General features: G+C 39.3%; 1 pseudogene; it reads left to right on the top strand.

Moving 5' to 3' along the window:
- Positions 1-21,860: 21,860 nt before the first annotated feature.
- On the top strand, positions 21,861-25,029 carry LOC120770741 (annotated as a pseudogene).
- Positions 25,030-27,288: the final 2,259 nt, after the last annotated feature.

The raw sequence follows: 27,288 nt of genomic DNA, 5'->3' as shown, positions 1-27,288 counted from the left end.
CTTTAAAGACCTTTAAGTTTCCTTCATAAGGCTAAATATTTCCTACTGGGTAGCTCGGGTATTCGCAAACGCTTCTATAAATTGAAAATAGTTTGCAGTTAATTTTGCGGTAAATTCATTTTATTTTCAATTGCAGCGCATGAAAAATATTTTGTTGCATACATTTGGGATGGCAATATATCATTTTCGGAAGCAAAAAAACGTACAAAAATGTATTAATTTTTGCGAAGTACTTCATTAGGCTCTCCCGGCTAGAATTTGAAGCACTACATAAATATATATTTAGTATGGATAAAAATATTTAAATGAAATTCGAGTTGCAGTGATAAATTTAGAAAAGAGTTTGTTCTTTGCAAAAAAATATATTTTTTAACAACATGCATGCCAGATGAATGTAAATCTCAAATCAAGTTTTTTTTAATAATTTTCAACGCTCTAGTCTCTAATTGCAAATAGCAAATTAATTTTTGCTTACATTTTTTATAAAATTTTACTAATTTCTTTCATCAATATTTTAAATTATTTAATTATTGCTTTTGCTGTGGTCACAACAACAACGCAGTGTGAATGTTTTGATAAATTTTTCAGTTTTTTTCATTTTAATTATTTAATGTGTGATGTTGGTGTTATTAATTTGATACAGCTGACAACCACACGAAATTTATAGTGCTTTAGATTAAATTATGGAAGCTGTGAAGCTGAAATTTAGTATTTATTTACTAATTATCGGTTTCCGTTAGTTTTCCTCAGCTTAGGAATTAATTATTATGCGAAACAAATTGGCAAATTTATAATAATTTCAAAAAATTTTTTTTTTCTTTTGAAATAAGCTATTTTTTGGTTTCTGCGTGCTCTGCTTAACTTGAAAAATGGTATACAGCTCTCTCTCAGACTTGAAAATTGCCTCTTTGTCACACCCTTTACAACAGTTTTCATTTTATGATGCTCTCTCTATTAGTCAATGAGAGCGACATTGTTTCCGGAAAGTCAAACTTTGGGATAAGCTCTTTAAAATGTTATAAATATCTAACTTTGCTCAATGAAGCAGTGATTTCAGCCGCAGACCTAGTTTTTCCACGGCTCACAATGTTAAAATATAAAACAAATTGAATGCAAGTTTAGTGGATGGAAATGAGAAATATAACTTTGCCGATACTTTTATCATCTTCTTTCTTTGCCTAGACACCGCTTACGCGTTAATAGCCGCATTTACAAAAACACGCCAGTCGTTTTTCCTTTTCGCTATCCGGAGCCAATTGGAGCTTACTAGTCTAGGCAGGTTCTTCTGCACATGGTCTTTCCAACGGAGTTGAAGTCTTCCTCTTCTTCTGTTTGCCTTGCGGTTACTGCGTCGAATACTCTCGGAGCTGGAGAGTTTTCGTCCATTCGGACGACAGCGCAGCCGCTGTCTCTTGATTCGCTGAACTATGTCTCATAACATATCTCGTATAGCTCATCGTTTCAACGACTGCGGTATTCGTCGTTGTCAAGAACCAAAAATTTTTTTTGTATTGAAGAATGATAAACTGTTGTCATCGTCCATGCCTCTGCACCATTTAGCAGGTCGGGAATAATGAGTGATTTATAGAGTTTGATCTCTGATTGTCGAGAGGGAATTTTACTTCTCAATTGCCCAATCAGCCGATGTAACACCTGTTTGAAAGAGTTGTTCTGCGATTTCAAGGCTGACGTTGTTCTTGGTGTTAATGCTGGTTCCAACGAATTCGACGACTGTTTGTTTGATAGCAGGAAGTATTTCGTCTTACCCTCGTTCACAACCAGGCCTATTTTATTCACTTCCTTCTCCAGTCTGGAGAAATCAAAACCAACGTCGCGGTTGCTGAATCCAATGATATCAATATCATCGGTAGACGCCAGCATCTGCATACTCTTATAGAAAATTGTATCTTCTCTATGGTAGATTGAAGGAGTTAAACGATAGAGAGTCGCCTTGTCTGAAACCTTGCTTAGTATCGAACGGCTCAGAAAGGTCCTTGACGATCTTGACGACACAGCCGTGTTACTTTTGCGCTGATACGAAATTTAGACATCGAGGAATAAAGGCATTTTCGCGCTGTCAAAAGCAGCTTTGAAATCGACGAAGAGGTGGTGTGTGTCGATCATCTCTTCACGGGTGTTTTCCAAGACTTGGCGCATGGTGAATATCTGCTCAGTTGTTAAATTTCCAGGCCTAAAGCCACACTAATAAGGTCCAATCAGTTTGTTGACGGTGGGCTCTAATCTTTTACACAATACGCTCGATAGAACCTTATATGCGATGTTGCGGAAGCCGATTCCACGATATTTGGGCTAGATTATGGGGTTTCCCTTTTTGTGGATTGGGCAGAACACACTTAAATTCTTATTGTCGGGCATGTTTTCGTCCGACCATATTTTACAAAGAAGCTAATACATGCTTCTTATCAGTTCTTCGCCGCCGTATATGAATAACTCGTCCGACAAGACATCGGTCTTCGCTGCTTTGTTGTTCTTCAGTCGGGTAACTGCTATGTGAACTTCTTCATAATTGGACAATGGAACGTCTGCTTCATATTCATCTTTTGGGGAATCGAGTTTACCCTTTCCTGGTACTAAGGTTCTACTGCCATTCAGCAGGTTGTAGAAGTGTTCGCTCCGTAATTTTAGTACGACCTGGGCATCAGTCACCACATCATCTTTGTTGTTTCTACAGAAGTATGCTTCGGTCTTGTAGCGTTCCTTTAATCGCCGCATAATTTCGTTTAATTTTTTTGCATTACCCCTGTCGACCGGCTTTTCAAACTCTTCGTGCTAACGCATTTCAACCTCTCACTTCTTTGTCTGGAAACGTTTTTACTGTAAGAAAAAATACTCAGTTAGACATGCTAAAATTGAAATTGAAGGAATTATCTGATGAGACTGATTGTAAGAAATCATCAGTTTAGCTTTAGGTGCAGCCGAGGATATTCTTAGTCATTAGTCATTGTCCAAGAATCGGTCGTTCGAAAATCAGTAGAAATTCTAAGGAGGTAACAGCCAATCCGCTTATTTTAGATTCAGGCGTCTCTGAAGCGCATATAGCCTATTTTAGTAGTTTCTTTTCTCGAATTAAAGGTAATTTTTGTCAAACTTAAAACAAATAATTGAAAGACTTTGAAATGTTCTCTGTAATATTAGGCGAATAAACTATAACACCGACCTTAATTTGGAAATCAAATTATACAGATTTCTAGAGCCTTTTGCAAATTTTAAGCACAAAACAAATTTTTAAACATTAATACCAACGACACTCAGCCAAATGCAAAATCAATTGCATCATTTTTGAAAATTAATCATAACTCATGCACTCACGCATAGCAGCACATAACACAGCATACGGTTACGTAATACAATAAAGATCTAAAATCTATATTTTCAAGCGTCTAGACATAGCTTTATTGCCGACGGCCACTACAAAATACAATCACTCACACTCCCAAGTGATAAAATTGCAACAGAGCCGATGCGGCAGCACCATAGTAAGTGCGCTTACATAACAGACCTGTGCTGCATATGCTTCTGAAGCCTTAACGGTAAAGGTGTGTGTGTGTTTGCTGAAGGCTCCAGCCATGTTTGTGGCGAATTTTTGGTGCGTTTAAATATTTTGTCAGCGCATACAAATATGCTTTTATCGATTTTGCATTTGCGAGCGGTGGTATCAAAGGGCGCTTATGCGGGTGTGCGGCTGTTATGAGGCAAGCTAACAGTTTCTCTCCCCACCCACTAAGTTGATTTTGTTGGTTGTTTGACGGCTGAGTTTGCTGGCTGTCGCCTGCCTCATTGGTTGGTTGGCTGTCAACAAAGCTGCTAATTGAATTTTAAATTAGCCCAAAAGGCCCAGAAGGCGCTAAAATGCATGACAAAGCAAACATGTGCATGTGCAAACAAAATACAAGCACACACACCCCCATATGTTTATAGTAGAGCCGTAAGTACATAAGCGCACTTACCTAACTCAATATACCCATACATACATATGTATACATGTACACTAGATAGTTACTTTTGGGCACATCCTTCACGCGAAGGCAGCGTTGGTGTTGCCACATAGAGCACAAACACCGACACAGGCCACATAGTAGCTATACACAGCTAGCATAGTAGTAGTGGTGGCATTTCACCTCCCATTTATCACCTGAACTCCCAGCAGGTTAAACTATCGACGCTCAGCTTTCACATTTTCGTCTTCCCTTGCCGCTTACCATTCGCTTCTGCAACTGTGCAAAATTTTGCGAAACTTTCCGCTTAGACCCCACCTCGGCCTATGCAGAAGTTTGCTAAACAAAGCAGAAAAATTTTCACTTCACATTTTGACTTGAAAATCACATCAATGTTTGCATATTTTTAGGCGTGCAAACAATGAAAATTCTATACTCAAACAACACGCCACAGAAAATTTTAACTACCACGCATTTTCCAACCGCTCATTAGTGTGCCGCAAATTTTGCCGCCGAAATTGTGGTGGCAAAAGAGAAAAGGAAATTAAGAACCGTTATGTGAATAAATGTATAATGACTTACTATATCATGAGAGAGTGCGTTCCTAGAATTTAGTATGATGACGTTTTATTCCATTCACATAATGCAAATGACTCAGAGGTTTGTGCCCAGGGCTTCCAAGGTTAACCGTAACACAAAGCAAGTTTAAATTTATAATTTCTAGATTCGCTAGTGGATAGCATGTGAATCCTTTCCCAGTTTACAAAACAAGGAGCATTATTATCCAATCATGCAATTGACTTCCTTCATAACAGAGAAAAATATGGATATACTTAAGTCCAAACAAGCTTTTTGCATTCTTCATTAGTTCCAGTTAGCTTATACTAGCTGGCAGTCACAACATACATAGACCTACAGGACCTTTGAAACTCCAGTTGAAGGTTCTAGCTTACTAGAGACTTGATGTGTAATTCGTTGACTCTATACAGTCTATACTACGAAGACATTTTTAACTGCGAAGGTGGTAATAACTTGACGCTATGCCCGGGCTATATGGTGGATGCGATGAAACGTCCATCATCTCAAGCGGATTTGCGAAGGAAAACTTTAAAATAGCGTGAATTCCGGCGTTGGAGAACTCCATATTTATACGTATATAACTGCTGAATGCAATATAAAAACTAATCATGCATAGCCCTCTGCATTCTTTTCGAGACCATGTGAAAGTAAATATGGTCCTTGTACTTAATCAATCTTAATCTTGGCAATCTTGCATGCCCCTAAGTCATTGCTTATCAGGCCAATTTATCTGTGTGCCCTTTCGGAAATTTCATTGTGTAACGTGTTAGCGCCTCGCGTATTTCCTAAACTCGTTCATCCGCTGTTTAATTTCCCGGTACGCCCTTGTGCCATGGATCCAAGTATATTATATATCTACCGCCTCTCAGGTTTATTAATTCTATAGAATTGGTGACACAGCCTTACTCCATCGCGTCTACAACAAGAGATTATATGGCCTTTCACGTCACTATTGATAGAAGAACTAACAGGTTTTTCAATAGGGACGCTACAAAAGTACTGTACCGATGGGGACAGCAAACGACGCCATATTTTTCCCGCATTTTGACATTTCTCTTCCATAGCGTTTCCCATTCCATCACGGAAAAATATACGATCCAATAACCTCGAAATTATTAAAATTTACTACGGAAATTCGGAGTCGCCTCAACTTTAAGAGCGCTACGTACAATTTATGGTCGTCATAATCGTTCTGTCAAATCAACAATTGAGCGTCTAGTGGTAAAGTTTGAATCCACAGGCACAGTACAAAATGTTCCCGTGCCAGTGAGACAAAGAAGTGGCCGTAGAGTTGAGAATATTGCTGCCGCTGCCGCATCAACTGAAGACCTAAATCAGTCTCTCGCACGCCGTTCTGAAGCGTTGAGCATCTCTATAACGTCGTTGTCGAGAATTTTGAGAAAAAGTCTTGGCCGACATCTTCTCAAGATCAAATTGACGCAAGAAATGAAGCCACTTGACCACCAGAAACATCGTATGTTCGTGAATTTGGCTGAGAAACAACTTGAAAATTATCCGGATTTTCAACGAAAAATCATCTTTAGCGATGAGGCTCATTTCTGGCTCAATGGCTTCGTCAATAATTTTGCTTATTGGTTGGGCAGCAATCCACACATATGGTTGCGGTATATGGGCCAGCGGCGTTATTGGTCCGTACGTCTTCCGTGGTGATCAAGACCGGGATGTTAATGTCATTGGGAATCGCTACCGCTCAATGATAGCCGAATATTTTTGGCCCGAATTGGATGCAATGGACTTGGATAATATGTAATTTCAACAGAACGGCGTCGCCACACAGTGAATGTGACAATCAATTTGTTGAAAACCAAATTTGTGAACGTGTTATCTCACAAAATGGCCCAGTCATTAAGCCGACTCGGTCGTGCGATTTGACGTCGTCAGACTATTTCCTGTGGGGCTACGTCAAGTCTATAGTCTATGCCAACAAGCCAATGACGACTGATGAACTTCGTACGAATAACGAACGTAAAATTGCAGTGGGATCGGCTGATTTATGCTTAAACACCGCCGAAAATTAACTTCAGCGTCTGGACTTCTGTAGGCATGCCTGTGGTGGCCATGCAAAAGAAATCCAGCTTCACGCATAATGATATCGAACTTACTTTCACAGGAATAAGGAGTTTCATTGATATCCCAGACCGAAATCAAACCTTTGTAGCGCACTTAATGGTAAACCAGTTATTAGCCACCTAAAAATTCACACTTGAAAAGATCCAGAGATTATCACAATGGTTGTTTCACTATAAAAGTACCAAGAGAGTTTGAGAAATTGTGCAGGGTGAAAAGCGTTGTCTAAAGTTCTTAATTTTCAAAAGAGTGTTCTTTTTTATTATGCTGATCAGAATAAAGCGTATCCAACTAGTCAACTAGTAAGTTATTCTGACAGATTCCCATGGTACTTCATCATAGATGATTATTCCAGTGGTCCACTAAGATGAGATGGAAGTGAGTTCGCGGTTTGAACCATAACGTCTGAGAGACAAGTCCTATCTGGTAATTATTTATGATGAATATGTTCTACGCAAAGGTGTTTTTGCCATTAGTAGAAATATTCTTCAGAAGTCAACTCTTTAGGCATATGTAAACTACTATATCCACTTTCATCCATATCAAGCGTCTTAGAAAAACGAAAGCACATGGAACAAGTTGGTTAATACCAAAAAAAATTCTCAAGAAATCTCAATTTTAATGATGACTTGCAGCATATTTCACTACAAACCTTTCTTCGTTTGTTTTTTCGATCGGTAAATAATTTAAGATCATCCAATCCAATACACAAACGTGAGCAAAAAGGAAATGAGCATGCAAATAATTATCCTTGGGCGATACCGTCAAGTGTACACACCCGCTCCAAAGCAAAGAGCGGCGCACATCATTAACGCCTGCCAGCTAAATTCACAAACCATAAATCAAAATCGGCAAAGCAAAACCAAATAAAAAGTTGTAATTAATTGCCAATATGAGTGGATGCGTTGCAGAGGTGAACACCAAGCGAGCAACGGGCTGAGTTGAACCCGAAAAGCCACGAAAGCGCAAGGAGAAAAGGCCAAAAGATCAAGTAAAGCGCAGAGAAAAACAAATAACAAACATGTGCTCTCACATGTGCCGACTTACAAGCACAAATAGTCGTTTCATGCAGCTAATCAAGCAACCAAATGCCAACAAACAAAAGTCAATTTCCTTTCCAAATAAAAATAAAAATATCTCAACGCGCTAAGCACTGTGTAAAGGCGAAGATTTATAGACTGATGAATGAATGGGTTGTGTGAATGTGCATACATATTTAGAAAGGTGGGTGATATGTAAGCAAATAATGAAAGAGATAGTCATAAGTCTGAAAATACATATATATATGTATACAAGGTATATAATAGGGTAATCCTTTAGGTGGTTCGAAGAAAATGCAGCATTTTATTTAGCTTTATTGGTGATTGGAGAATTTATATATTTCACAGATGAATTATTAGCCTGATTTTCTAATGTGACTTGCTTTGAGGTTCAATGCTCAGTAATAAGACACAAAATATGAACATTTTTTTGAGAATTATCTTCTATTTTTTCAGACAATTAAGCATCACCTTATGGCATTTCGTTGAAGGCGCATATGGGTTTACTTAATCTTATGATTGAACGCGAGCTTGTCAAGAAATCCGAATGCACACAGACACAAGTTAAACAGGAGAGGCTGTTATGTTGAGTGAATGATTTTGGCTTCCAAAAGTTGCATTTGTTAGACTTCGATTTGGCGAGTTATATTTTTTGCAATTGCTAAGAGTCAGATGTGCTATTGCCAATTTATCAACCTGCGGGTAAATAATTTTATGATGATTGTTATTTGAACAGCAAACACCTTTTTGAACAATTGGATAAATTGGATAAATTGGATAAATAAAGCGCGAAAATGAAAACGCATCGGTTAGACACAAATATTATCCGGCAAAAATGACTATGCAAAAAATATGTTTAAGCACTTAGATAATGTAATAATAACAGGCAGATTTGGTAGTCTAATGTCAATAAATAAATGTTCTATTCAAGGTGTCAGGCAATCTCGTCACAGTCCAAGTTCTTCAGTAGTTTTCGAATTTTTATTAACAATCTTAGCTTCGTTACTTCATGTACATTTTCAAAAGAAGTTTGCATCGAGACTTTTCGCTGGCCAGCTCAGGACGTCGATAGTTGCTGCTGTAGGAAACAAAATTTTTTGCACTTCAGCTGTGTGCTTGTATTATTGTCGTAAAATCCAAAAACGAATGGTACCATAGTATTTTGCAGAATGTTGAGTTATGAAAATTGTGGTATATTCTCAGCTATCGCAAGCAATGGTCAACGCCATACCAATAAAACGCTTCCCAGACCATCACGCTAACACCACCATGCTTAACGTGGTGTATTAAGGTTATAATGTATGACACCTGGGGCGATGGATAAATGTGGTTTGCCAACGGATTCAATACCATTTACTTTTGTTTCATTGCTCAAAGACGCTTTCAAAATGTGATGATGATCTTTTCTAAATGTTCTTTAACAAAGAGTTTAGCCGGTACTCCTTTTTGTTTGGACCTTAAATGGTTCTCCGACTCGTGGGGCGCCTTCGTACTTCATTGTAAGACATTCCTCCATTCAATTCCTCAGAATTTTATTTTTATATAGGTTGCTATGACTGTCAGTGTCTCGTCTGGTACTAAGTGCCACATCAAAATAATCATAAGTGTTTGATACGCTTGTCTTCCTGAAGTACCTACATATGTATGTACCGTATATACTTATTTACGATAAATTGAAACTATTCATAAAAAAGTTCATTAAAATTTTGTATGCGAAATAAAACTTCTGATACCCGACGATCGGCGACAATTTTTGTCGCTAACAAGTGTTACGATTGGTACACTTTATTCAAAGAGGGTTGAGAACGCGTTGACGACGAACCACGTCCAGGAGGGCCATCAACATCAGCTACTAATCAACACGTCAATAAAATAAACAAATTGGTGTTTGATAATCCATAGATCTTATTGGCAACGTTGGAATATCGGAAGATCATTTAAAAGCACGATTTATTTCAAAATCACAAATTTTTTTTGAAAAACTTGTTATTACTGACGATAAGTCTTGGAACAATGCCTCTTCTTCTTCTTTACTGGCGTAGACACCGCTTTTGGAGTGTTTTCAGCTATTCGGCCAGCATGACCTAGCCAGCTTAGCCGCTCATCATTCAAAATCCCTGAATGCAATATTCGCCATGACCAACGCGCATAAAAGGACCATAAATCTTCTGCCAGAACCTTTGTCTCGAAAACGTAAAGATCGACTCATCATTTGTTGTCATCGTCCGGGCCTCTACCGCGCCAGCGGGACGGAATTATGGTGACTTGTAAGAATAACCTTTGCTTGCTCGTCGAGAGAGTATTTTACTTCTCAATTGCCTACTCAGTCCGAGATAGCACCTGTTGGCAGGAGTTGTTCTGCGTTGGATTTTAAGACTGGCATTGTTGTTGGTGTTAATACTGGTTCCAAGATAGACGAAATTATCTACGACTTTGACAGTCAACAGTGACATGGAAGCCAATCATGGGTGCGAAGACTGTTTGTTTGATAACTGGAGATATTTCGTCTTTCCCTCGTTCACTACTCACGGTGCGGTTATTGAGGCCACTGATATCAATATCATCAGCATACGCCAGCAGCTGTATATTCTATTAGAGCGGTGGTGTGTGTCGATCCTCTTTTCACGGGTAAAAAACAGTACGAATGAAAAGAAGAAACTCCTGAGAGGGGGCAACTTAAAAAGCACCTTTAATGGTCAGCTGTTGTTATTGCGCAAACCACCAATGCAGTTAAATTCATATAGAAAAATATTTATTTAATAATGTAATTTAAAAAATATCAGCCTTTACCGTTGGATTGACTACTAAGCGAGAGAGCGAAGAGTTCGGAGTAGTGTAAGTGCAGACTTGACTCTATAAAAATATTAATAATTAAATAGTCAATTGCTCCAAGGTAAATTTACCAGTATGGAATGGCAAATAGGAAAACGCATCTCACTCTTCGCACATATTTAATGAAAATTTCGCGTAAATTTGACTTCGCAAGCTTTTATTAAATAAGAAATTATATTGAAATTGGAACTGCTTAACAAATTTTCGTCTAAATCACGGCGTTTGTGATTTGTGGAAAATGGTAAAAATTCTGGCTTGGCCCGAATTATATAGGTATTTTTGATGCGATAAAAAATAAAAAATTATTTGACTATTCATTTTTTACATGCTTTTTTTGATATACTAAGAATACGAAACATAAATAATATAAGAAAAATTAAATTAAAACTGCAGGTCGTAGGGAGCAGTAGTATAATAGCTTGTCTTGGTGTTGCGGGACATACAAATCCTTTCCGTATTTCAAAATAAAAATTTATGCGAAATCCAGGGAAGGAGTAAAGAGATATGTTCTCACTACGAAACGTTTTTGAAAAAAAAATTTACAAAATGGTGGAGGTTTGAAAAAATTTAAAAATAAAAAAATTCTTTCGAGAAAGCTCTTCGTAGTGCGATATTATAATGTATAAAACATTTCTGTATAAAATTTCATGTGTGAATAGGTTCAGTGAACTTGTGAGATGATATCATACTGTTTCTAGAAAAGTATATGAGAAAAACGAGTTTAGGTTGAGAATTAGTCGCGCAAAGTCGATTATAAAATGAGCTGCCAACTCAGGAAAACAATTTGAATTTCGAAAAATCCTCTTAGGGCATTTTCTTGAAGGGTTATACTATAAAATATGAAAAAAATATATCGATTTTTTCGAATTTCTAAACCAGAATATCCCTTAAGTAAGCCGCGTACCTCATACTCCAACTGCAGCAGCCCGGCAGTGACCAGGCGAGCTGACCACCCATTTCGCATTCATGCAATCGGCTGTTAAAAGCAACGCCAGCCTGACACCAGCAAGCCAGTTATTCGCGCTTAATCAATTGCCGCCTCGGGTATGATGAGCACTGGTAATGCGCGCAAATGTATACATACGCCATGTATGTCGTGCGCAGCTGCTGTGGCATGTGCGTTTTGTTGCCTTATGTTTCATGCTGTCCGTGTGTCGTTGGTCGGTAGATTGTCAATATGTTGTTGTTGCGGACAGTGTAAAATTCAAAAACGTAGGAAATTGCTGTCAGCGATTTGTGAGCCACAACTGGCGAAAAGTGAATGTGTATTTACCGTTTATTTAACGTATGTTTGCTTTCCATTGTTTACGCAGCATTTACCACAACGAACTTTATATAATCGTAAGGATTTTATGTGTACTTGAAACCAAGAGTATTCAATAATAAATCGATGACAATTCAATGAATTTTCTTTCATTAAATTATTGGATTACCAAAGCGAGCTTACAGCAGATCGTTCGTGTGTATTTAACGTTAACGTAAACGAGAAAAGTAAAGTCTCTCTTATATAATAACTAACTGGGTTTGCTAGGTACCTATTTCCATAAAAAGTTGCTGGTAAACGATGCAATATAGGCCTCAGTGCTCTAATAAAAATAAATATCTCTTCTCTATGTCTTTCTCTTAGATAGCATAAACTTGTCGACTTTTTGAAACGAACCTCATAACTTATGCGTACTAGAAACGGAATCGGACAGAAAAACGTAGTTTTCTAAGTTTCGTTAGTCAGGCAGTGTTGCTGAGCCGACTGAGAAATTTTACAGCCAAACGAAGGCAAACTATTTTGAACAAAATTGAACAAAACCTCGGCCAAGTGGATTTAGGTACTCCCCAGCCATTATTATATCTCCGTTTGGTCCTTAAAGTCTTTAAGGTAGTAGTCTGGTAACTTGGGTTCAAAAAATTTAAAATTTTGTTTGCTTAATTTGAAAGTACAATCTCTTGAAAATATGCTGTGAAAATTTCGAATAGAACTTCGAAATGTTTCAGGAGTTATAACGCAGGTTCCTAGGCGTCGAGTCCTCTCTCAAGAATTGTTGAACTTTTAAACGCGTTTTCTGAAAGCATTGTTTTCTGGTCGGCCAAATTTTATTCTGCTAAGAACTCAAAGTCTTATAGTGCAACAGCAATAGCAAATTCCCAAATATGTAAGTCCACATTATCAATCTTGACCTTTCTTCTTAATTGGCGTAGTCGTTTCTTCTTTTCGCTGCGTGGCGCCAATTGGATATTCCAAGCGAAGCCAGGTCCTTTATTTTTCATTGGTTTTGTTTTTACGTGGCGGGTCCCAAGCCCAGCGCACAACCCTATGTAGGGAATGTTTCGCCTTCTCACATTGGATTCACCTTCGAACGGATGTTCTTAAACTACTGGAATGCCGGTCAAAGACAAAAGAGTGATGAGCTCTAGCGGAGCCATGTGTAAAAAGAATCGTTCTATGTACTCCCAAGTGGATATCAGAGAACTTTCCTCGCCGTAGACTTTACACGACTCCATCCCTCTCCACCCTTGACCTTTTACGGAAGTATATAATTTCAAAAGAAATTCTCCAATATTACTGCTATTTCCTCATTCAGTTATCCTTATTGTTACTTTAGAATCAAGAAGTTGATAGGGACAGGATTCTTGATCTGAGAGGCTTAAGTCAAGACTTATGTAAATATTGTGTTTGTCAGAGAATGTTTGAAATTTATTAGAATTGTGGATAGAAGTAATGTATATCAAGATAACGACACCAATGCTGCATATCGGTATGTATGTCTATTCATTCGGTGGTGTCCTTGTGAATAACAGTTGAGCGATGAAATACCTTAGTATACATGCCTGTATAAGGTTACGAATTGGACCCGCAAATTAAATGACCTCACAATTTGAAGTCTTTAGAATATTTTCTCCTTCAGAGCTTAGAATGTGTGTGTTCTAAAATGTGTGTATCTCAGTGGTGTGTTATATAAGGTGATTCATTTCGAGTTCCATACTTTTTTAAAACAACACAGGAACTTCAAATTTAATGAGGAAATGTTTGTATCATTTGAAGAACAGTTTTGGCACTTATTTTTTGAAGATTATCTCCTTCAAATATTGGACGCGGCTTCCATCGCGGCGCTGCTGGCGAATGACACGCGTGATGTTTGCTCAAACCGCAGAATAAAAGCAGCATAGTGCCATATAGACCGTAGACTATACATATCCGATATTGGTGGCCAATCGACCGGTCAATAACGTGAAATTATCTGCTCACCAAAGTGTTCACTCAATAAATCCGTTGATTAATGCGTTGTGTGGGAAGTGGTTCCGTTTTGTGTAAAACAAATGTCGCAAAGATCACGAGCTTTAATTTCAGGCATCAAAAAGTCGATTATCATATCACGATAACGGTCGCCATTGAGAGTTACATTCTCAACGACATCATTTTTGAAGAAACATGAACCTATGATGCAATCAGCCCTCAAACCATACGAAACCGTTGCTTTTTCTGGACCAAATGGCAACTCTTGAATCTCTTTAAGTTGCTCTTCATTCCGAATGCGGAAATTTTGCTTGTTTACAATTCAGAACACAATTCGGATCTTCTTGGAACACTTCAAGAGCGCATAGAGCGAAGCTAAGTCACTTGAGAGGGTCAAGCGGCTTCAGTTCTTGAAGAACCTGACCCGCCCATGATCTGTCAAAAAAAAACTATTGAAAAAAGTACCTTTGCATGAATCACCAGTTATATCTGAAAAGTTTCAGAGAGCTTGAGAACATTTATAGATAAATTAATATGAACTAAAAACAACTCAAGGCAACTCAATTGTTTTGCAACATAACAAAATTATAATGCTTTGTATAATTTTCTTTGTATTTATATGCCTCACATAATATTTTCTACTAAATTACCACCCTTTGAGAGAGTGCTACCTGATACTTCTTTATTGACAATTCTTTCAGCTTGATGAAGTAATCAAATATTTTATAAGAATGTTTGCGACAAGGTAATTGGTATTCATAAAGACTATAAAAGTGCAAAGGTATGTGTAGGCTCTATAAATATCTTGTCTGAATTCCGAGTGCTTCTTTGACATTCATGTCCTTTATCATACCACTTTCGCATAAATTCCATTTTGATTCCTTTAATGACTAACATTTCAAAGCTTCAAGCAGGTTGCAGTATTAGTTGCGCATGATGGGACATACATACAAACACCGTACCTGTGTTGTGCGAGGTGAGCATCTTGGCATATAAATTGTTGTGGTCACTCATTACAAAAGCATTCAATTTATGCTGTTGTTGATATGAGGTTTGATAGTAAGTCACTAGATATTTGTTGGTTGAAAATTATCTCATTTGGTTAGTTGATGAACTTTTGTTTACCAAGGTCAGTAATGCTTTGACGTCATAGCTAGCCAGCTTTTCCCCTTTCCAAACCGCTTTAGTGTCGAAGTGGTTGAGTCATTTGTATATTTTTTTTTGCGATAAAATTTTGCAAAGTGGAAACACATATACTTGACCAGAGCGTTTTGTGTGTATTAAAGAGTTCAAGTATGCTTTGTTTCAGTAAAAATGTATGTATATTAATTCTAGAAATCACCATACAAAAACAATTATATTAAAGTTAAATCATTACCGTTATTTGGAAAAACAGAAACAACAAAACACTTACATCAATATTCATATCTGCTAATAATGTGCTGAAATAGTTGGAGTGCACAAACAAGAGAGTCAATCATTTATTAAGTAGGCTGAGATTTCATTATATGTGTTGGTGTAGGTTCTGTGGCTTAATCATTACATTTGTGTGTCTACTTATTTAACATGTTAACCTACTTATCTGACTGTATTTACAGGGATATGCGCAGGTATTTTTATCAAACCTGAAACACATTGTTCTACATAAACATGTGGGTATATATGTGTGTGTGTATTGCTCATGTGAAGTGATGATTAACTGGATTTGGGATGTAGCATAAATGATTTATCTAACATATAAACAATACAAACATACTTATCAATAAAGTATTTATATATGTACATATAGATCCATATATAATCTGTAACATACTACAGTGGTACTCCAATATAACGAATGATATAATGTTGGGACCGTTCGTTAAACTGAAATATTCGTTATATCGGAAGCGAAAACTAAATTAATATTGGTACATATATGTTTAAAAATAACTATTTATTCTTGAATTCATAAGCATTTGTTGAAATAAATACATATACAATGGAAAATGCATATAATAAAATTAATAAAAGTTGAATTTTATAACAAAAATATTAGCATTATTCAACTGAAAAGAAATTTGTTATGCTCATTTGCTTTTGTGGGCGAGAAATTTGGAGATCCTGTGCCTTTTGATGTAGGCTTTTCAATAAAAATATTTTTTCCTGTTCCACGTTGTTTTCTTCAGACCATTTGATACACTTCTCAAAGCAGTCGATGGCATCAGTATGCTTTTTGGCGGCACAGCTAACTATTTCTGTTAATAGGTACGCGCTTTTCACGCTGGGAGACAAACCACTTATATAAAGCCTTTTCCATCCTATGATATTCGCCTTTCTTTAACGATTGTCGTCTCAATGTGCCAGCATGTGTACTTTTAACAGTTCTTATCACTTTCCGGGAATTTTTTCAAATTGTGCAAACACTTGATTTTGGAATACCATATTTCAAAGAGATTTCTTTCAGGGTTTTCCCCTTTTTATTGTCGTCAATTATTTTTAATTTGTCACCCAAGCAAAGCCGTTTTCGAATTGAAGCCATTTTTAAATAATTTATGCGATATCCTCACTTTACCACTTTGAACTCACAACTGATATTTCGCGCAATGAAGCGTGCATAAAAAAATAAATAGAATTCTTAAAAAAAATAGCTCAATAATAACAAGAACTAACGGGTATTTAACTGCCTGCATTGTTTTTTGTTGTAATACAACCAAAACCAAATACAAACGCCATACATTCGTAATATCGAGTTCATCCAATTTCCAGCTTTCGTTATATATCTAGAGTCATCAATGTATTGAAAAACAGCGTTCGTTATATTGGTGCCATTCGTTATATCGGCGTTCGTTGGAACTTTCACTGTATATGAGTCATTAATCCATATATGTATACGTACTTCTACGTAATAATATATACCATATAATTACGTTGCCACAATTTGCTTATCACAATTTGGTTGGTTTATTTTTTGCAACATCACCAGCTATGTTTGTGGTTGCCACGGTGACGTACGCCACCGCAGATGATTATGAAGAAATCCTTGTTTTCGTTACTGGTTAGCTCATCTCGTTAATCGGGTTTTGGTGCTCATGTTTGCGCCAAAATGTGATTTAAGGTCAGCACATGTTTGGCTGCAGGCTGTTGTTGTTGTTGGCGGCAGCAACTATCCTAATTCGTTATATTGAACATTCGTTATATTGAACATTCGTTATATCGGCGTTCTGTGAGGTGTGGAGGTTCCGCTTCCCCTGGCGAATTTTCGCCGAATACTCTCAAAGCGGGGTTTTTACCGTCCATTCGGACAGCATGACCTAGTCATGAACTGTATATTTCATGCGAGCTCATCCTACCATTGATTGCGATGACTAAGCCCAGATTTGCTGTGTGCAAGGACGGACCATCTTCCACAGAACTTTCTCAAAAACTCATAGCATGAACTCATCTGGAAGTATCGTCATCGCTTAATACCCTCCCCACCTGCAAAGGCAAAGATGATAGTGAAAGCTTGTGAAGTTTGTTCTTTTGTTCGTCGAGAGATGAGTTTTGCTACTCAGTACCTTATTCCAGTAGCACCTGTTGTAGAAATATCCTGCGTTGGTTCGAGGACTTATGTTGTTGTTCGTGTTAATCCTGGTTCCAGATGAATGAGAAATTATCTACAGCTTCGATGTTATGACTGTCAACGGTGACGTGCAGAACCAGAGTCTGCCGAGTGCGGCATTGTTGAATTTTGATAAACGGAACATTTCGTCTGTCGTCTTCCTTACATCCAGTCTGGAGAAAGCAGAACAAACGACGTAGTAGTTGTGTGAGCCGACCGGCCAGCCGGCGTGCGCCAACCGCCTTACATTTTTATAGAAGATTGTATCCATTCGAATAGAGCTCTTGTAGCTCGAACTATTTTTCAGCGGTGATTGAAGAGTCATCTACAACTTCGAAGTCCTTCCGATCCTGACATATTTGGTATTTGCTCAATGCCAGTTTACATATGTCATTTTAATTTGTGGTATACCAAGTCAGACATGGCAGCATAAATTAGCCAGCTTTTTCGTGCTGTCAAAGCAGCCTTGAAATCGGCGAATAGTGGTGTGTCGGTTCCTTTTCCCGGGTCTTTTCCATGACTTTGTGCGTGGTGAACATCTGGTTAGCTGATGATTTTCTAAGCCTACAGACGCACTGATAAGGTCAATCAGTTTATTGACGGCGGGCTTTTGGTTTGGTTTCAGTTGTACGCTTGAAATGGCGTCTTACAGTTCCACTTATGGCAGGTTCTCGCGGAGTACTCTAAGAAAGCAGGGTGCAAGTCGGTAGAAAATCTTTCGGCTGTCTGTTGTGATTGCAACTTCTCGACAGCGAACCTTCAATTCAGTTTGGAATTATAGCTTCAAATACTAATAGTAGCCTCTATTAGTACTTACTTTTCCTGGTTTCTAAATACGTTATTATTACGGTGATTTAAATTTTCTTAGCGACTTCAATCACGAAATTTCGCGCATAATAAATTTTACAACCACAATATTCCAATTCGGTTGCATCCAGAAACTGGAAGAAAAGAAACGCCAGCCGGTCAAAACCAGCAATGGCTCGGCGCTCTAAACCGAATTGAAGAATAAAAATTAGCGCTTCGAAACCAAAAATCACTTACAATATACAACAAAGTTAGCATTCGCCGTTAGCGATGTGGCGTAACCACATTGTCGGCGCTCAACTCGTCGCTGAAAGGATTTATCACTTATTCCATTATTTCTGTTATTTAGTTCTTCATCAAAAGTGGATAACAAAAGCAAAAAGAAAAATTATATAAAGAAAAAGCGCTAAACGGCCACACGAACGGTAATCTAGCACAACGCGCTGTATTGATTTTTTGATTTACTGCCTTTAAGACAGCAGCAGGGACTTTTGTCCTCTTCAGCTCCGGGTAGTAAGTTTAAGCCCTGAACTAGCGCAGCTTCGCGTTCATTATGAAAACCAGGGCAAGCGCAAACGCTTTCCATTCCCCGCCGCAGGGGGCCTACTCTTCCCTCACTATTTTCTTAATGCTTTGCTGTGTAGCGCGGTTTCCCACTCCACTGCTACTTTTGGCGGTTGCGCTGAGCCGCAGCCAGATGTTGGCTGCGGCACGTGATCGATGGCAGTGTTACCAATTTGTGGCGCAAATATGTGGTGAGAGTATGTGCAGCAAAGCGCGTTGACAGCCACGGGCGTCGCCATGCCACACTAACAACACTAGCTGCATGTAATCAATATGTTCTTCTTTTTTCGTTCGATTTTGTTTTGTGCAGTTCGTGTTGGCGTCCCATTGGTCTCGGTAATCCATGCTGAGATCTTGTTTGACTTTTATTTTATTGTTTTTCGCTTCCGGCTTTTCTCTGACTTTTAATCTTCGATCTGTGAAGTAGAGGCGAGTTTTTTGCATTTTTTTTCAAAGGCTTTTTCGTTTTTCCCCAAATTTGATGGATTTATTGACTGGCGTTGGGTACTCATAATAACGTAGTCTTGGTACTTCGCAGTTTATTTTTTGCGAATAAATAGGCAGCCAGCCAATAACAGTTAAATAAAAAGTCACCGTCAAATTCCAATAAGACTGTGGCACTTCAGCTCTGTAAGAACCTAAAAAAATTGAATATATAAACTTCGATGTGAAACTATGGCCTGTACAAAATCACCAGAAAAGAAGTCTTCATCACCTTCCTCAAAATATTTCATCGCTGTTTAAAACTAGTCTTTGAGCGGCTTTCGATAGACCTTCTATTGTTCTTGGCATTACCAACAGCATGTTCTCTCTTTAATAGGCTCGGTGGTCTATTCCTGGAACTGAGTTTATTCTCTGGTTAATACGCAGGTTTTCGCTTAGCTCCCCGGTCAGAACAGCAAATGCGCAGTACTGCAAGTGTCGCCAGGATATTCTGGTTAAGTATGAGCCTAAAGGCATCGTAATTTTAACACCTGATGAGTAAACAAAAAGACCCGGGTCCGAACACGGACATCCAAAAAACGTCAGATGGAATCGTCTGAGCGGCACCATCCCACACTATAAAGGAGTTGGTCCGAAATAATGAAGTAGTGGGTAGGCATCTGCCAGCGCCGAAGTTATAACCGTTTACTGCAAAATGTTTAGATAATTTTACCTCGAAGGGGAAAAGGAAACTGGGCTACTCATCGCCTTCTACACAGCGGTAGAATAATTTACAACTTGGACCTACCGCTGCTTGCATAAATTATATAGTTCTGGGAGCCTGAAACGCAGAACACCTGCTTATAGAGTAGATGATAGATAGTAGATGTAGGCTTAGACGCGGATCCATGACTCAAATGGGGATCACGCATTTATGCTTCGCTAGCACTCAGCAGAATATTGGACTTTATCAATATGCTGGAGATGTTAGTCTTTATGATTTAGGAGAGGCCACAGTAGACCTAAGGTCGCGGTGCATTCCTCGTGTAATAATCAATCAATCCCCTAAAGTGTTCAAGGAGTCGAAATCCAGATGGAAGAAACGGATCTCGTCGAAGAACGTAAGCAACACTGAATCGACAATCTACTCTAATCTCACCACATCTCTCCTGAATGGTGTTAGGTGAAAATGAGCTTCCGTCTGTACAGACCCTTGGATGCAGTCTTTATGCATGTCTAGCTATTCTTGTACTGTTTAGTTCGACTTCCCTCTGCATTGGCTTCTTTTGAAATTTTCCAACGTTTCATTGTGGGAGTAGTTTCTGAGAGTTGGTTTTGGCGGACTCAGCGGAAAGTTTCCCTCTTAGTATTTGATAGGTGTGTGCTTTTCCATTTTGGATGCGTTCATTACTTGTACTTTACTTTCTAAAGATGTAATGTTTCCATCGTTGATGAAAGAGGTCACTTTCAGATCAAGAGGAAAATATTTAGCATGATGATTGTATCGAAACGTGGATGATCTCACTTGATGGCTTAATTAATTAATTCCTATGCTGTATAGCAAATATACAAAATGACTGAAAAGTATTTGCTTGAACTCTTAACAATTCTCATGACACTTCGTGATAACAAGGGTCGAAAATGAAGTACAACCTTGGCGTTGTGTGGTCCGAATATTACAAGGACGAACGGATGATTTTCATATAAAGAATTCCTGACTGTAAGTTTTTGAGAAAAATAACTTCACTACTTTAACTACCCGAGATCAGGTGATAACTTTGTGAGTCGTCAACAAAGCGCCTATAACCTATTGCTCTCAAGTGTCGAAAATAATTTTTTAAACTTCATTAACTTAATTGAATAGGGTACCTAAGCATCGATGTTACTGGCATTTGTTACTTTAATATGGTGCATGTGATACATAGCGCAGCGCTACGCGAAAAGCAATAAAATGTAATGAACAAAAGCGTGACCAAATGGAATTCTGGGCAACAAGGGTGTACGTGAAATGCCAGCGAAGTGCCACCATTACCGATTACCTAACAATTTGCAAGCAGACGTCAAAGAAATATACAAAACAATCGTGCGTTACAGAAGACAATAGTTGAAGGTTGTGAACAAAAAATACAATAAATATAGGCAGCTATATTGGGTTCACGAAAAATCAAAATCAAAATATATGTATGTGTCTGTATGTTACCAAGAAAGCGACACAGAAAAGTCTGGCAACAAAGCAAAACAAGAGAAATATTTAAGTAAAAGCAGATTTATTTCAGCCACTTTGCACCGTGACTTTGGGACGCAACAAACTTTCGCCAGCCGAAGCGCCAATCACGCACGTTATGCTACCAACAACATGTGTTATTTTTGGCTATTGGCTGTATGTAGGCATACCTCGTACGCCCACTCAGCGTACAGCGCGGTGTTTATAACGCTGAGCGCGCCGCAATTTCCGCAGCTTGTAGCGGCTCACGCTTCAGCTGGACGCCACCGCCGCTTGCGACGATTAAATTAGCGCAATGAATTTACAAATAAACTACGTGATGCGTCGATCGAGTCCAGTCATTGTGGCCCACTTTACAAAAATCAGCTACCGGGTGCGCTATTGTTATACGCGCCACGGTCAGTGGTAGTGTTCGGCTGTGGAGAAATGCGCAGGGTGTGTCCGGCACCACGGTATGGAGCGATACTTGAGGTGTTAATTCCGAAAAAAGTGTGAAGAAAGCATTTCCTCAAAATAAAAGAAATATAATTTAACAATGTTTAAGAAAAATATCGTTTGCTGTCTGCTATTAGCAGGCGCCATAATCGCTGCCACGGGTCCTACAGCCACACAAGCCACCTATGAGGTGAATCTCCTGCGCTTGCGTAGTGAACCTGCCGCGCTGTTGCGTCAATCACAGAATACTTTCATACAGTGGGTGCTCTCGCTGTTGCCCAATCGTCCAAATATATTTGGTGTGCCAACCTAGTGCGACCACAACATCGCCTGATGGTTTGACCAGCACCACCTGGAACTGCCACCGGCACCGCAACCAACTACCGCTACACCAGCACCCGTGCCGAGCACCAGCACTACGTTGGAACCCACAACACCAGCACTGCCGAGCACAACGGCAGTACCGACCGCCACCAGTAATGGCAGCGCCAGCAATAACGCCCGCACCACCGCCGATCGTACCTCAATCCCGCCACGGAATTGCACGGAGTGCGTTTGCGGCATAGCCAATACACAGAAGCGCAGGCGGTCAAGAGACGACGAGGTGCATCAGTATCCTTGGATGGCTATGCTGTTGTATGGTGGTCGCTTCTACTGCGCCGCTTCGCTCATCAACGATCAATTCCTTATCACTGCTTCGCATTGTGTGTATGGCTTCCGCAAGAGACGCGTGCTAGCGTACGCCTGCTGGGCATGATCGTAAGATGTCGCATTTTCAGAGATCGATCGCAATGTCGCCAATATTACCACCCATCCGAAATATAATGCACGTACATATGATAATGATATCGCCATCATACAATTGGACAAACCGGTGGAAATGACCGAACTCTTACATCCGGTTTGCATGCCTACGCCTGGCAAGTCCTTCAAGGGGGAAACTGCTATTGTGACTGGTTGGGGTGCTATTAAAGTGGGTGGACCTACCGCTGATACATTGCAGGTGAGCAAAATTTTAAACTAGAGGAGTAGAGATTGCATTATTTCGAGTTGTGATGAATATTTTAATGGCTGCGCAGTCTTAGGACGAATCTATATTGCAAAAACTTATAAAATCTTGTTATTGATAAGCCTTTTATCGTATCAGTTATGTGTTCTCCGATAGTCTCCCTTGCCATTCGCTTACACCATGACTTATATTTCGTTTATTTTCCATTATAACCAACAATATTTTAAATCCTTTCCCACGACTCAGTTCAGACCTCGAGAACCAACAGACTTATTTAACACATATACAGTAATTTCTTCAAAGAAAACTTCTTGACTAAATGTGTCATATTTCTTTTGGAGAATGTTCAAAAGATGCAGTCCAGAGGGTATATACACCAGTGACCTCATTATACTCTCGCCACAAGTTGCTAAGGAGAGTATTATAGTTTTGTTCACATAACGGTTGTTTGTAAGTCCTAAAAATAAAAGAGTCAGATATAGGGTTATATATAACAAAGTGATCAGGGTGACGAGTAGAGTTGAAATCCAGATGTCTGTCTGTCCGTCCATCCGTGCAAGCTGTAACTTGAGTAAAAATTGAGATATCATTATGAAACTTGGTACACGTATTTCTTGGCTCCATAAGAAGGTTAAGTTCGAAGATCGGCAAAATCGGCTCAGTGCCACGCCCACAAAATGGCGAAAACCGAAAACCTATAAAGTGTCATAACTAAGCCATAAATAAAGATATTAAAGTGAAATTTGGCACAAAGGATCGCATTAGGGAGGGGCGTATTTGGACGTAATTTTTTTGGAAAAGTGGGAGTGACCCCGCCCCCTACTAAGCTTTTGGTACATATCTCGGAAACTACTATAGCTATGTCAACCAAACTCTATAGAGTCGTTTCCTTCAGCCATATACAGTTCAAAAATGGAAGAAATCGGATAATCACCACGCCCACCTCCAATACAAAGTACATTATGTTGAAAATCACTAAAAGTGCGTTAACCGACTAACAAAAAACGTCAGAAACACTAAATTTTACGGAAGAAATGGCAGAAGGAAGCTGCACCCAGGCTTTTTTAAAATTGAAAATGGGCGTGGCGTCGCCCACTTATGAGGACCAAAACCATATCTCGGGAACTACTAGACCGATTTCAATGAAATTCGGTATATAATATTTTCTTAACACCCTGATGACATGTACGAAATATGGGTGAAATCGGTTCACAACCACGCCTTCTTCCAATATAACGCTATTTTGAATTCCATCTGATGCCTTCTCTGAATAATATATACATTAGGAACCAATGATGACAGCGGAATAAAACCTTACACAAATACGGTATTTGAAAAATATGTAAATGGCGGATAATGAAATCTCGATTGTCATTTTATCATGCGAGAGTATAAAATGTTCGGTGACACCCGAACTTTAGCAATTCATTACTTGTTTTATATTGCTTTTTCTTTGAAACCATGGAACAAGGTTCCATGCATATGAATTTTGTTAACCCATTTGCAATTTTGGAAGATCCTTTTAGAATCTGGTTCGACATTACTCTAGAAAACGCATAACATTCTAATATTTCGCCCAAAAAGCTACTCCGTCTTAAACAGTTTTTAAATTTTCTACTTAAAAGTCCTACTTTATTACACTTCGTCTTCAAAAACATTCTTCCTTTCTTTGCGGACGCCTTATCGATTGGTGGGCAGATACTTTGCCATGATTCATACTCATGTAGTTCAACTTTTATCAAAGACATATTCATTTTGTTTGAAGACATTTCTTGAAACTTTCATTTTAATCGAAATCCCAAAAGTTATTTATAAGTAATTCATATTATATATTCATATTCATATATTAGTGGCTTATATATTCTCGAATTTATTTATACTACACAGGAAGTACAAGTTCCCATCATGTCTGCAGGAGGATTGCCGCAAATCGCGCTACGGCTCACGCGGATCACAGACAACATGCTGTGCGCCGGTTTTGATGAAGGTGCAGAAGGACTCCTGTGCCACAGGTGATAGCGGCGGACCGCTGCATAGTAGTCGCGCCCGGTAATGAGAACATCAGGATTGCTGGCGTAGTATCGTAGGATGAAGGTTATTCTGCCAGCTGGCTTCCCTGGCGTCTATGCACGCGTCAATCGCTATGGCACATGGATTGAGACCGTCACAAAGAAATGCTTGCGCTTTTGGTCATTCGGAAACGAAGAAGAATAAAGAAATTTTTAATTGTTTCGGTGTTGGTATAACGTTAAGCGATTAATGAGAGAGCGTGAGGCGCTACGGAGTTTGTCAGACGTGAGCTTACATATATGTATACCCATATATTTGGGTCACTTGAGAGAGAGAAAGGAGGTTTGTTGAATGGCTTAGTTAATTTATTTTTGCATTTTACCGCTACTTTTACTTTACTTTATTTATTTATTAAACCAAAATAAAAAACAAAAATTTACAAATGAAGATCACGACTTTCAAGGGTACGATTCCGTTGAGACACCTTCGAGTTCCAGCCTGTTTTGGGAAGTTTCCATTCATTTGTTTTGTCGTTTTTTCAGCAAGCAGTAACTATTGTTGCGAAAGAGTACGTGCTCATTTTATAGCAGTAACTATTAAATTTATTGCCGCTGTTGCGACTCCCGACTGTCACGGTTTCGTGGTTTTGGGCCCACTGCACCCAACTTGTATATCAATTCAATCCCAATCGCAGCCGGTTTCAGCGGTGGGAAAGGATTGTGTTTGAAAAGTAGTAGTCGTTGGCATGCGAAGAGGATATTTCTAAGCCGCAAATAATTGAACAACCACCACAAACCGACCAGAAGTAGTTGATTGTGGAGCGCTAGCGACAGCTCTCACTTCTATGCTCAACGTGCATTTTTCCAGCAAACAGTTGCTGCGCTTGCTGCCATCATAACGGTGATTCACTTACCGGCGAAATATACCAGAATATTATAGCTTATAAATCTCACTGGTTAGCCAGCTGCACTCATCCTTGTGCATGTCTTCTTGCACTACCGGTGTCGCCCTCGAGTTTGTACCCGCTGCTGTAACTGCGGCAAATACCAACTCTACGGCAGGATAATATCATAGGTTGGATTACAGCAATTTTCGTCAAACCAACACAACCGCCTCACCGTCAACCGCTGCCACGCCAAGCCACACCGATGCGCAATTGTCCGATCCTGCAATTTGCGGCAGCATCAACACCTTTCATCACATTGTCGTCGGCATGGACACCGGGAGGTGAATGAGTATCATTGATGGCAGTATACTGATGCGTCGTGGCGACGCCTTCTATTGGTGGTGGCACAATTGATCAACGATCAGTAATGGTGCTAACGGCAGCGCATTGTGTGCGTGGTTTCAATGAAAGCGTCGGATCTCCGTGCGTCTACTATCGCGCACAATCGCACGGTTGGTCGTGTGAGTACGATCGATCCGCGCCAGCTCGATAAGATTATGGTGCACGACGGTTACAGTACGCGCAATTTTAGATAATGATATTGCACTATTACGTTTCACCGAACCTGTACCTTGCCGAGCTGCGTAATCCTTTGCGACCCGTATATACTTGCGGAGGCAGAGTAATACCTACGATGGTGAGCGTGGCTGGGTAGTCACCGGTTGAAGGTGCCGTCAAGGAGGGTGGTTTCATAGCTGATCGCCTACCGGGTGATTACAAACCACTTGTTAGCTTTATGTTTTACTTATACTAATTTACTCCTGTAGGAGGTGCAAGTACCCGTTATGTCACAGGAGACCTGTCGCAAGATTAAATATGGCTCTGACCGCATTACTGATAATATGCTCTGCGCTGGTTATCCCTGAAGGCAGTAAGGATTCGTTACCAGGGTGATAGCGGTGGTCCCCTACATATACCCAATAATAGCCGACGAAGACCTATCAGTTGGTTGGTGTTGTGTCTTGGTGAGGTTGCCAGCACCGACCCAATGCACCGGGTATTTATACGCGTGTTACTGCGCAGTATTTAGCGGATTGGATCCGAGGCGCGTACTGGTGATTCATGCAAATGTGTGGCGGGTAGTGGGGCAGCTGAAGGAAGTGAGAGTAGCAGCACAACACAAGCTGGAAGAAATAGAAAATAGCATTAGTAATAATAGAGTGTTGCAGATACCACGACAACTTCTAACCAACAAGTGAGAGGCAGTAACAAGTTCCGAAGGCTCGAGCTTTATGTAAGTTAATGGGTTTGTGAAGATAGTTTAATAAAGGTTTGAGAAAGATGTTGCAATGAAAACTTAAACCAGACCTATGATTAAAGAGTGAGTAATGAGAAAAGCAATGTGAAGGCATGAATGCTAAAGATCAGTTTTCGAGTGCGACCGAATATGTTATAATGGATAAAGAAAAAGAGTGAGATTGGGGAAAAAGAAAAATAGGCGAGAAGATACATTTTTTGGGATCTCAGTTTCATTCTCTCCCTAACAATTTGTTTTCGAACGAGAGTAATGGAGTAAAGTGGGTTAATAAAACTACTACACATAATTGTTAGAATTTCTTATAT

The sequence above is a fragment of the Bactrocera tryoni genome, chromosome 3 (assembly GCF_016617805.1).
Source record: "Bactrocera tryoni isolate S06 chromosome 3, CSIRO_BtryS06_freeze2, whole genome shotgun sequence".
Lineage (NCBI taxonomy): Eukaryota > Metazoa > Arthropoda > Insecta > Diptera > Tephritidae > Bactrocera > Bactrocera tryoni.
The sequence above is the reverse complement of the archived record's forward strand: the minus strand, read 5'-3'. Positions and strand labels throughout refer to the sequence as shown.